We start from the raw sequence: 8,926 nt of genomic DNA, 5'->3' as shown, positions 1-8,926 counted from the left end.
GACTCACATAAGATATTTTCAGAGTGAGTGTTACAGTTGTGGTATTTATGGAGGTGCTTAAGAAGAACACGGTTTCTTAAGAGCCGTAGGGCGTTGTGGTCCAATGCTAAGGTTTGTGGGGTGAGTTGTGATTAAATATCGTGGTGTTTAGCAAGGAGAAGTATCAATTTGATGGCAAATTCGGAAGGGACTCAGAGAAATAAGACAACTGGGTAGTAGGCTAGACCGGTGTGGTAATGGTAGGATCGGTCCTTTAGGTAATTACGACGTGGTAAGATTTTACAGATGTTTTGGTGGCAATATCCTTGGGTTTTGGTGACCTACGTGGTTTGGTCGAGTTAGAGGAATTTAATTCTAATAGCTTGGTTATGTGCAGATGGATTTCAAAGTGTTCATGATGGTTTCTACCATAATTTGAATTGGATACTTTTCTACCGGTGTGGAGAACGTGTTGTCTATTATGATTTCCTCCTGGAAAGGAGCAAGAGAACGGTTTCAAACTAATAGAGTATGTAAATTGTGGGTGACTAAAAGTTGATAATAGGACTCTTGTGTTTTTCACATGATGGCATAATAGATGTGGTGTGTTGTGCGGGATTAGGATTTACATGTACAGGGTGACAGTTCAGTCTTGAAGAGAAGGTAATGAATGTTGGACAGCGTGGTGAGTTTCAGATATTTTGATGGGTGTTATAATTGCTTGGTAATTCCTAAGAAGGGTTCGCATTTCAGAAGGCGCGTTATGTTTTGTCTTACGGATGCTCATCGGTATTGCAGTACTCACCTAGTTAATAGACTGCTGATATTCAAATTATTGCTATATGGAATGGAAGAATTATGAAAGTATTCCCCATGGGATTATCGTGAATGGAAGATGTGTTAGTCATTTTAGTGCTGGAGTTGGGATCAGTTACAGTGATTCATGTGTTCGATGAATTTGGAGACTGGGAGTTCTCATAAGTATATTGTTTCGGGGTTGCGACCTATTTGAGGTGACTATTTTATTTAAAGCCCAGTGGAAGCACTAGTTGCGTTAATTATTTGTGATAGCTATACGCTATGAGTGCACATATATGTGAGGTTGAGCCTATGTGTGGGTATCGGGGCAAGTTTTCCTACTCGAAAGAATGCTTAGGCTATGATATGCCTAGAGTTGACTGTTAAGCGTAAAGTTATAGAGTTTCTTATGTTCGTACCTTTGTTGAAAACTATCTGGGCTACATTTGAGGATACAAAGAGGCTAATTCCCCCGAATAAATAGGGTAGTTACTATTTCTGCGTTAAATCGTCGATTTGAAGTGTGATAGCAGACTTTGCACATGCATACACTATGGCGTGTTATTTGTTTTTACCAGTCCAGGAGCATGAGAATCTTATTTCATTATCATATATATAAGTGTACTTGTTTAATTGTTCATGTATGATATGCTAGGATTGGAGGCCTGTGACCATGCCTGGTGATTCATATTATTGGCACGTGAGTTGTCCGTGCCGTGTCTGGGAATTTTATTTCTATGATAATTTATCTGATTCATTAATTTTCTTCCTCTACAATTGTGCACATGCACCTACGGTTATCCTTTTCACGAAATTTGAGGAGTTGGTTGTAACATTGCGGTTGTGGTGGTGCTTGTTGAACTTGCAATAAGGTTCTCTTCCTTGAGACATCACCCATATTCGGGTACACAGATTGCGCAGTTGTGGTGTGAGTTATATTGATGTGGCGTGTCTGTGGGATAGTTGTGTTTAATAATATAAGGTCATTGGACCTAGAATGGGTACTATCAGGCTTGATTATGGTATATTCGAGAGGATAATATTGGAAGTCGGATTAGGAGAGGATTATTGGGACGAGAGAGCTCCATGGCTAGTTGATCTGATGAGTGGTTATGAGTTTTGATTGTTTCTTTCATAATTGGCAGTGTACGAAGGTTTCAGAATGAGGTTCTGTTGAATGCAGGGTTTTATACTAGTATTTGGTTAGTTTTGAGTTGTTACTGTGATCAGAAATGGTGCTACGAGTATGCGAGTTGTGTAGTATGTTATGTGATTATATCTGGGATTATGGTTATGGCTGGATACAACTTGTTCAGGCTTATACAGTATGTAGATGTGAGATTCGGGTCTTGAAAAGAATTCTGGATGTTAGAAATTTGGCTCTATGGGTTTTGGGCTAAGGTTGAATTAATGATTTTCAGTTATGTTGTGTGGTCATGCCTATATAGAATTGGGTGACGTGAGATCACCCCCGGGTATGTGCGTGGTAAGGTGGAATAGAGATTTGGAGGTTAAGAACAACTCTTGGCACGTTCGAGGACGAACGTATGTTTAAGTGGGGGAGAATGTAACGACCCGACAAGTCGTTTTGAGTATCACAATCCCGTTCCCCCATTTACTGCTCAATTTATGCCTCATAGTTAATTTATGACTTATCGGGTTAGTTGGTTCGGGTCCGGAAGGATTTCGGAGTAAAATGAGACATTTAGTCTCATAATTGAAAACTTAAGTTGGAAAAGTTGATCGGATATTCACTTATGTGTAAAAAAACCTCGGAATTTAATTCTAATGATTCCAATAGCTCTGTATGGTGATTTTGGACTTAGGAGCGTGTCCGAAAAATTGTTTGGAGGTCCGTAGTGGAATTAGGCTTGAAATGCCGAAAGTTAAATTTTTGGGAAGTTTGAGCAGGGGGTTGACTTTTTGATATCGAGGTCGGAATCCGATTATGGAAATTGGAATAGCTTCATTATGTCATTTATGACTTGTGTGCAAAATTTGAGGTCAATCGGACTTGATTCGATAGGTTTCGGCATCGAATGTAGAAGTTGAAAATTTCATAAGACTAAAATTTCAAGTGAGTGTGCACAACACCTAACTACAAATGAGTATAACTCTCACGATACGAAGTATTATATGGTGTATTACCTATCAAATGAAAGATCTTTGAGTCTAGTTTCTAAATCTTCAAACCGTTTATCATTTGGACATTCCTACAAGAAGTTATGACCAAATTACCAAAGGCTAGAAAAATGCAATTCTCCGACCAATTATGCGATTGCAAAACAGTTATGCGATCGCAAAACTGCTTCTGCGACCGCAAAACTGGTCGCAGAATAGACTAGAAGAGCCCAGTTTTGGGCATCGATTCTGCGATCAATTTTGCGGCCCGCATACCCATTCTGCAGTCCATTATGCGACCGCAAACCTGCTTTCAGAGGGTTAATTTTTCTATTTTCATAATCCGACCACATTTTGATAAATAGGCTTTGGGGCTTATTTTGGTGCAATTATCTGATGATTTTAGAGAGAAGTGAGAGTGTTCTAGAGAGAGGAAGTAGATGAAGTGTCTTGCTCATCAAATTCTTGTCCAAGCCTTGAAATCCAACAAGAAATCCCTCAAGTTCTTCATCAAAGAGGTAAGGTTCTAACCCCTAAGCTTCAATTTCGAGAGTTTGGATAATGATGGGTGATTAAGAGTATGATTCTTGGGTGTAATAGTATTATTTATACGTATCAATAAGGTTTATGGAAAGAGTGTTTAGTTCAAATGGGTAAAGATTGGGTTGAAAATGGTAGAAATCTTCAAAGACTTCAATTGAAGATTTGAGGGTCGAGTTGATGTCAAATTTGGTGAAATTTGTATGGTTAGACTCATGGTTGGATGTGCGTTAATATTTTGTAACTTTTGTCGGGTTCCAAGATATGGGCCCCATGGGCGATATTTGAGTGTAATTTTGGATTTTTGGAAAATATTAGTTTTTTGATATGGAATTAATTCCTATAATTTTTGTGGGCTGAATCAAATTAATTGTGACTAGATTCGAGCAGTTTGGAAGTTGATACGCGCAGAATGGAATTTCAGGAGCACTGCTTAGCTTGCTCAACATTGGATTTGGCTTGTTCGATGTAAGTAACTCTTCTAATCTTGGAGTTGAGGGTGTGAACCCTGAATATATGTATTTCGTGAATTGTTGTGAGGTGACGCACATGCTAGGTGACGGACGTGTGGGCGTACACTATAGCAATTGTGACATAATTATTTCTGTGGAATTTTGTAGTTAAATGATCTTAGCATTTTCCATGCGGTTTTATGATTTAAAGAAATTGAGCTAAAAAGCATATTAAAAATTATGTTGAGGCTATGTGCCAGTATTATTGGGACCCACAGAGGTCATATTGTTGTGAATTATTTATTTTAAATTCAAAATTTATACTCAGTCATATTCATGTCATTACATATCATATCTCAGTCTCTGTTATTATTTATTGATACATCATATCATCATTTTGGGCTGTTCTCATTACATTGTGAGCCCATGAGAGAGAGAATGGAGAGATTGATGACTGAGGGAGGCCGAGGGCCTGATTATGAGGATATTTTTGGGATCGGGCTACACGCCGTAGCAGGTCATGTTGGCTTTATATATATTATACTATTGCACGTGAGTTGGTCGTGCAACATGTGAGTTGGCCGTGCGGATCCAGATATTTATATTATGGCACGTGAGTTGTCCGTGCTTATAGCACTTGGGCTGTAGGAGCCCCTCATGAGTCTGTACACACCCCCAGTGAGCGCAGTCGACTATAAACAGGGATCGGGCTGCACGCCGCAGCAGGTATTGTATAGCGCTAAGTGATTGAGTGTGCTAAGCACAGTGAGAGAGAATGCGAGACAGTGAGATTGAGTAATCTAAGAATGTGAGTACATGAGTACAATTTCTGAGATACATTGCATTGACATGCACACATGACATATATGCATAGAGTTGTGTTTTCCTCATGCTGTACGGTATCACATTATTCATGATTTCTCACACATGTTGACAGATGGGCATAGTGATGCATTTTTTTTACAATGGTTATCTGAAAAGAAAATGAGATATTTTATTTATTATTGAAAGGATTTTGGAAAAAAAATTCTGTTTTCAAACTTATTCACATTTTTGGTAACTTTGGCAAAAGATTTGGGTTTTCACTGATGTACTTGAAAGGAAGAACTATTATTGCTGAAATCATGATGTGACCGAGCATTTTATCTCTGAGTTACTTCTGGTATTATTTGCTTTATGCCATTATTAACTGTTGTGGATTAGTAGATTTGGACCCAACCTTGGTAGAAGCTCATCACTACTTTCAACCTAAGGCTAGGTTTGTTACTTACTCAGTACATGGGGTCAGTTGTATTGATACTACACTTCTGCACATTGCGTGCAGATGTTGGCTGCTGTTGTTGCTGTGCTCGATGGTTGCGGGACTTGAAGATGTACCTGCGTTCTTGTTGTAGCTGCCTCTTGTTCAGGGTAGCCTTAGATTTATAAAAGCTCTATTTATGAATTATTCAAACAGACTATGTATTTATTTCATTTCCGCTTTGTTTACTCTATTCTTAGAAGCTCATGATTTGTACTACCAGTTCTTGGGGAATGTATAAGGTTAGGATATTTATTTACTTAAATTTCTTTAATAATTGTTATTGGAATTGGATAGTTAAAAGTTGGCTTACCTACCGGGTTGGGTTAGGTGCCATCATGAGTAGTTGGATTTTGGATCGTGACATCTACAGTGATGAAGCCGCCCCATATGCCATACCCAAGACCTTCAAGATGCCGCCTTATCTGAAATTATATGACGGTACGACCGACCCCGAAGATCATGTGACTCACTATGTCAATGCGGTAAAGGGCAATGATCTCGCCAAAGAACAAGTTTCCTCCATCATTTTGAAAACGTTCGGCGAGACCCTTACCGGAGGAGAATTAACTTGGTATTCACATATGCCCGCACGCTCCATTGAAACATTCGAAGAGATGGCCCACAAGTTTGTAACGGCCCATGCTAGGGCTAAAAAGGCGGAGGCAAGAGTGAACGATATATTTGCCATCAAACAATCACCCAGAGAGGGATTGAGGGACTTCCTCGCTCGATTCAACAGAGTAAGGATGACCTTTCCAAATGTATCGGAAGGAATGGTTGTAGCAGCTTTCCAGAACGGGCTGAACAGGAATAACTCAAGGGTGACCAGAAAACTATTAAGTCAGCTTATGAAATATCCTCCAACCATTTGGGATGAAATACACAACACCTACTATGCCGAGGTTCGTGCCGACGAAGACGACCTGAATGGTCCAACCCATCAATTGACCTCGGTACAAGCCGAAACCAGGAAGGATCGAAGAAATTATGCCAGGAGAGATCTTGCAGCTCCACGATCCAACCGATAAAGGCATCAGCCATATGTCAGAAGCTCCATCATGCCCCATTCCCACCACGAAGAGGGCCCATCTAGGCCAAGGACAGGGACTCACCGGAACGAGAGAGGTATGCCCTCTTTACTATCCGCTCACAATTTTGTGTGTCACCCTCAGAAATATTCTACGCATTGGAGAAGCTCAGACCAAAAGTAAAATGTCCACAAAAGATGAGGTCAGATCCAAGCACTAGAAAGTCAAACACCCTCTGCGAGTTCCACCAAGAGAGAGGTCATAAAACTGAGGACTGCATCGCCCTAAGGCAGGAGGTCGTGAACATGCTTCATTAAGGACACCTCAAAGAATTGTTGAGCGACCGAGGGCAAACCAACTTTGCCCGAGGACGTGAACAACACCAGGGACCGCCGAAACCACCCTCACCGACTCGCACCATTCAAATGATCATCGGGGGCGGCGACGATGAAGTTTCGATCAACAGCGTAAAGTTCACCACAACCCACAAGCTAAAACGGTCAATCACTCATGAACGGTATGACGAACTCGAAGAAAGTACCATCTTCAATAAGTCAGATACCCATGGTTTGGTTTTACCTCACTATGATGCCCTTGTTATCACTTTATGAATATTAGATACATATATAAGACGCATTATGGTGGACGATTGGAGCGGTGCGTGCATTGTCCACCCTCGAGTACTTGCACAAATGAAACTCGAGGATAAGATAGTGTGGCACTGCATCACGCTAACAGGCTTTAACAATGCAGTTGAACGAACATCCGGGGAAATCACACTCCCTGTCCTGATCGGTGGCGTCACTCTCTAAACCCATTCCACATCATGGACCAGGATACAGCTTACAGCGCCATAATAGGTCGACCTTGGATATATGCCATGAGGGCTATTCCCCTCCAGCTTGTACCAAATTATCAAATTTCCAACCCCATGGGGAGTATTCAGCCTATGAGGATAACAACACACATATCAAGAATGCTATCACATCACCCAGGATTGTACATATACCCAACAAATGAAGGGCAAAACAGAGGATGCATAGCAATTAACAGGGTTGAGGTCGAGCTATGATGAAAAAGCGGATGTCATCAGAGATCCCGAAATAATAGATGTGAAGGGATCAACCGTAGAAGACCTCGACCCTATCTAACTCGATGACAACGACCACAAAACAAAGTCTAAGTCGGCCGCAAGCTTCAAGAACCATGTAAATTCCGTCAATTCTTAACTGCTACTGCAGACTTGTTTGCTTTTTCCCAGGCATACTTGCCAGGTATCCGAAAGGAGGTCGCCATACACAAGCTGAACGTCGACCTGTTCTACCCCCGATAAAGCAGGTTAGGCGGAAGTTCAATTCAGCAATAAACGATGCAGTCCGCGAGGAGGTCGAGAAATTGTTAGAAAATGGCTCCATCAGGGAATCAAAATACCCCCAATGGGTCGCCAATGTGGTCATGGTGAAAAAGAAGAAAGGAAAGTGGCGGATGTGCGTAGACTTTACAAATTTAAACAAAGCATGCCCCAAAGATTCTGTAATGACCCAATCGGTCATTTTGACTTTTAGAACCCTGTTCCCTAAATTAAAACTCCCCGCATGTGATTTTATTGATTTATCACTTGTGGGGATGGTTGGTTCGGGATTTGGAAGTGTTCGGATTAAAATCGGAACGCTTGGTTTCTTAAGTTGGCCTTAAAATGCCAAGTTTGACTTCGGTCAATATTTTTAGAAAACTACCTCAAAATTGGGATTTGATGGTTCCAATAGGTTCGTATGGTGATTTTGGACTTAGGAGCGTGTTCGGAATTTTATTTGGAAGTCCGTAGTTAAATTAGGCTTGAAATGACTAAAATAGGAATTTAAGTTTGGAAGTTTGACCGGGGAGTTGACTTTTTGATACCGGAGTTGGAACTGAGTTCTGAAAATTTTCATAGCTCTGTTATGTCATTTATGACTTGTGTGAAAATTTTGAGGTCAATCGGACTTGATTTGATAGGTTTCGGCACTGAATGTAGAAGTTGGAAATCTTAAGTTTCATTAAGCTTGAATTGGAGGATGATGTGGTTTTAGCGTTGTTTGGTGTGATTTGAGGATTCGACTAAGTTCGTATAATGTTTTGGGACTTATTGGTATATTTGGTTGAGGTCTCGAGGGGCTCGAGTGAGTTTCGGACAGCTAACGGATCATTTTTGGCCTTTGGGAGATAGCTGATAGCTGCTGGTATTTTCTTTTGATTTTCCTTATACGCGATCGCGTAGAGTAATTTTGGCAGAGGTGACTTTGAGCTACACGATCGCGTGAATGGGGTTGCGATCGCGTAGGCTTAATTGGGCAACAGAAAAATTTGTTTTATGTGATCGCGTGGGCAAGTCTGTGATCGCGTAGGATGGGCAAGTTGTGTTATGCGAACGCGTGGCTAAGGCCGCGTTCGCGAAAAGGAACGAAGGGAGGAGCTGGGAAAACATGCTTAATGCTTCGCGATCGCGTAGGGTAGCGGAGTCAGTGCTTCGTGATCGCGTGGGACTTTCTGCGATCGCGTAGAGTTAATTTTGGCTTTGTTGAAATTGTGCTTCGCGATCGCGTGAGGAAGTTCGCGATCGCGTAGAAGAAATCACTGGGCAGAGAGTTTAAGTTCTGAAAATGGGACTTCGTCCCATTTATATTTTTACCGATTTGGAGCTCGGATTGAGGCGATGTTTGGGAGAT

The sequence above is a fragment of the Nicotiana tabacum genome, chromosome 15 (assembly GCF_000715075.1).
Source record: "Nicotiana tabacum cultivar K326 chromosome 15, ASM71507v2, whole genome shotgun sequence".
NCBI lineage: Eukaryota > Viridiplantae > Streptophyta > Magnoliopsida > Solanales > Solanaceae > Nicotiana > Nicotiana tabacum.
Note: the sequence above shows the minus strand (reverse complement) of the source record.